The sequence below is a fragment of the Rousettus aegyptiacus genome, unplaced genomic scaffold (genome assembly GCF_014176215.1).
Source record: "Rousettus aegyptiacus isolate mRouAeg1 unplaced genomic scaffold, mRouAeg1.p scaffold_m13_p_7, whole genome shotgun sequence".
Taxonomy (NCBI): Eukaryota; Metazoa; Chordata; class Mammalia; order Chiroptera; family Pteropodidae; genus Rousettus; species Rousettus aegyptiacus.
This window is the reverse complement of record NW_023416310.1, coordinates 104,230,930-104,234,966: the sequence shown is the minus strand read 5'-3', so window position 1 is coordinate 104,234,966 and position 4,037 is coordinate 104,230,930. Positions and strand designations below refer to the sequence as shown.

At 32.6% G+C, this 4,037-nt stretch overlaps 1 non-coding gene across 1 annotated transcript; it reads right to left on the bottom strand.

Annotated features, from left to right (window-relative positions):
- Nucleotides 1–3,704: 3,704 nt before the first annotated feature.
- Nucleotides 3,705–3,829, bottom strand: LOC118605862. Its single transcript, XR_004952262.1, has one exon. It is a non-coding gene; the product is annotated as a small nucleolar RNA SNORA72 (small nucleolar RNA).
- Between the last annotated feature and the right edge of the window lie 208 nt (nt 3,830–4,037).

Genomic DNA, 4,037 nt, shown 5'->3' with positions numbered 1-4,037 from the left:
TCTCATCTTATTAAATGCTGATGTCAGTATATCTTCTGTTTTAGTTCTTAGCTCCAAAGCAATTTTTAAAATAAGTTACTGAAGCTTGGTTAATATACAGATATAATTCCTAGTTGCATTAAAGCATTTTCAGGGATTTTTCTGTTAAAGATGCCTCTGGAGATTTATTTAGTTCATAATTTATATGCCCTTGTGCCTAAATCACTGGCTATAAATGTCCATTGGTAGTAGGACATTACAAATAATATTATAATAGAAGTGAACAAGGGGAAAAGTGTACATATTATATAGTGTAAGAGAGAAAGTATTCTTGGTTTGTACCTGGTCTTTTCTTTTCCCCTGTACTATTTGTGTTTAAGTCAACATCAGTTTCTCTGAGGGAATTAAGAGTAAGAGAAAGAGACAGGAAGTACAGGCAAATTTTAAAGACTCCACAAGAAGTTCAATGTTATTTTATTTTATTTTATTTTATTTTTATTAATTTTATTGGGATAACATTGGTTAATACAATTATATAATTTTCAGATGTACATTATAATTTGACATCTATATATTCTATTGTGTGTTTACCACCCAAAGTCCAGTTTCCTTCAGCTACCATATATTTGTTCTACTTTACCCACTTCATCCTCCCCCTCTCCCCCATATTTGACCCACTTTACCCAGTCTACCTCCCCCTCCTCCCCCACCACCCTCCAATAACCACTAGTCCATCGTTCATGTCCACGAGTCTGTTTGTCTTGTTCATTTGTTGCTTTTAGATTTATATCCTGCATTTAAGTGATATCATGTGATTTTCAACTTTTTCTGCCTGGCTTATTTCGCTTAGCATGATTATCTCAAGGTCTATCCTTGTTGCAAAAGGCAGTATTTCATCTCTTCTTATGGCTGAGTAATATTCCGTTGTAAATATATGTACCACAACTTCTTTAGCCAATCATCTATTGTAGGACACTTTGGTTGCTTTCATGTCTTGGCCACTGTGAATAATGCTGCTATGAACATCGGTGTGCAAATATCTTTTCAGATATGGGTTTTCAAGTCTTTGGGGGTAAATACTCAGCAGAGGGATTGCTAAATCATATGGTAGATCCATTTTTAGTGTTTTGAGGAACCTTCATACTGTTTTCCATAGTGTCTGTACCAATTTGCAGTCCCACCAGCAGTGTATGAAGGTTCCTATTTCTCCACATCCTCTCCAACATTTGTTATTACTTGTCCTGTTGATTATAGCTATTCTAACAGGTGTGAGATTGTGTCTTATTGTGATTCTGATTTGCATTTCCCTAATGGCTAGCAATGTTGAGCGTCTTTTCATATATTTGTTGGCCATTTGTATGTTCTCTAGGAAGAAGTTTCTGTTCAGGTCTTCTGCCCATTTTTGATTGGATCATTTGTTTTTGTGTTGTTATTGAGTTGTATGAGTTCTTTGTATATTTTGGATATTAGGCCCTTATCGGAAGCGTTGCTTGCAAATATATTTTCCCATTCAATGGTTCCCTCTTTACCTCATTGACAGTTTCTTTTGCTGAGCAGAAGCTTTTTAGTTTGATATAGTCCCATTCATTTATTTTAGCTCTTACTTCCCTTGCCTTTGAGGTCAAATTCATAAAATCCTCTTTAAATCCAAGTTCCTTGAGTTCAGTTCCTATATTTTCTTTCATGCATTTTATTGTTTCAGGTCTCATATTCAGGTCCTTAATCTATTCTGAGTTAATTTTGGTGTGCGGTGATAGATAACAGTCTGGTTTCATTCTTTTGCAGGTGGCTTTCCAGTTTTCCCCGCACTATTTATTGAAGAGGTTTTCCTTTCTCCACTGTATGTTTTTGGCTTTTTTGTCAAAAATCATTTGTCCATAGAAATATGGGTTTACTTCTGGACTCTTGATTCTGTTCCGCTGGTCCATGTGTCTGTTTTTCTGCTAATGCCATGCCGTTTTGATCTCTTCGTAGTATAACTGGAAGTCGGGCAGAATGATGCCTCCAGCCTCATTCTTTTTTCTCAGGATGGCTTTGGTAATTCGGGGTCTTTTGTGCTTCCATACAAATCTGATCATTTTTGTTCTATTTCTTTAAAAAATGCTGATGGGATTTTGATGGGGATTGCATTAAATCTGCATAATGCTTTAGGGAATATGGTCATTTCAGCTATGTTGATTCTTCCAATCCAAGAACACGAAATATCTTTTCATTTCTTTTATCTTCTTCTATTTCTTTTAATAGGGTCTTTTAGTTTTTATTATATAAGTCCTTCACTTGCTTTGTTAAATGTATTCCTAGGTATTTTATTTTTTATGGTGTAATTACAAAAGGAATTATTTTTTCTACTTCTTTTTCTGACATAGAAGTTCAATGTTTTATTTCACCTTTATTTGAAACCATTGTACATTCCAATAGCATATATAGTCTGCATTGATGAATCAAATCATACAGCTAAAAAGATATGTCCAGACTTGCTTGTAATTTGTAAATAATAGACTAACCATGAACATCTCTAAGTATGTATTTGAATTTTTTCAGAAATAGTAACTATACTCAAGCTGAGAAGTTGATCTTATTTTTATGTCATTACCTTATTTTGAAATAACATATTCCATAGTTTTTGTGTTACCATCTAGTGTTAAATATTTATATTATCTATATTTTATAGAAGTAATTTCTAACATTTGAGTGCTTACAAGCACTGCTCATTTTATTCTCCCCATAACTTTAGAGTTGTAGGTAATATCATTAGCTTACCTTTACAAACAAATGAACTGAGATAGAGAGGTTATATCACTTGACAATGCGTGATTAAATTGAGATTTTTATCTCAGGCAGTACAGTATGTGATTATTATTAAAAATAAATTCAGATGAAACGGAAGAGTAAGTACATAAAACAAATGTTCTTTCAGTTTTCTCTCAATAGTTCTATTTCCAGCATTGGAAGTAGGCACTATTATATTTTGTATGTATTTTTTGACCTGTTTAACATTTAGACCATATCACCTTATATACATATTTATATATATTAACATTTTCTAATACCCATTTTTATGATACATTAAGTATTTCTACCTGGGAAGCAACACAGTCAGAATGGGTGACTTATTATTAATGTTTTGAATAATAGTGAATCATACAAAAATAAAAAATGTTTATAAGATATGTCAGGTTTAAAGAAACATGGTGTAAAGAACATTTATACACCCACCCCAGTTATTGTAAAAGAAAATTACCAACAACCTTTAGTTCCCTTCATGCCTCCCAGTTCTGTCCCTTCCTCTACCTATTCAGAAATAATAACTAATCAAAACTTAATATTTATTATTTTTTTACTTTGCTTTATTGTTTAACTATCTCTCAAACATATTATTTAGTTTTGAATGTTCATGTGCTGCACATAAGTACAGATCTTTAATTAAACGGTTGCTTCTTGTCCTCATCTATATTTTATAAAACTTTAATTGAAGACTTTCCCATCTTTAGTCACCATATCCTTTAGAGTTCCTTATCATGTGATAAAATATAGCTTTTCTCACATTAAAAATTAATCTGATTTTTAAAAATTTTACAATTCTTCTGATGGCACTGGTAATAATGAAATTAGCAGTAGTTATCTTCAAGTTATTGTACTAGCTGTGCTCCTATTTCTTGAGGTTGATCAAAGCCACCTACAGTCGGCCATTTCCTACTTAAGATGCATCATATAAATCAGACTTGGTTTATCACCAGCATTTATAAAACCAGACCAAGGGAAAGAACTAGGAGCTGGGGACACATGCCTGGCCTTAATACAGTGAGTATTTAGCCTGTTAATCTGATTTTCTAAAACCTAGTATACATGTACCTATCTGAATGTGTTAATTACTCAATTCCTTTACTATTAGAATCATAAAAATTCTATCATGATTTTTTCCCAAACTTTTATTATCCATTTCCTCTTTAACTCCAGAAATAAGTCCAGATTAACAAAAACCATGCTCCTTCCAACTTCTGAGAACAGTTTATGCAGAAGATAACCATTAAATGTCCAGATAGGTGATATATTTTTTA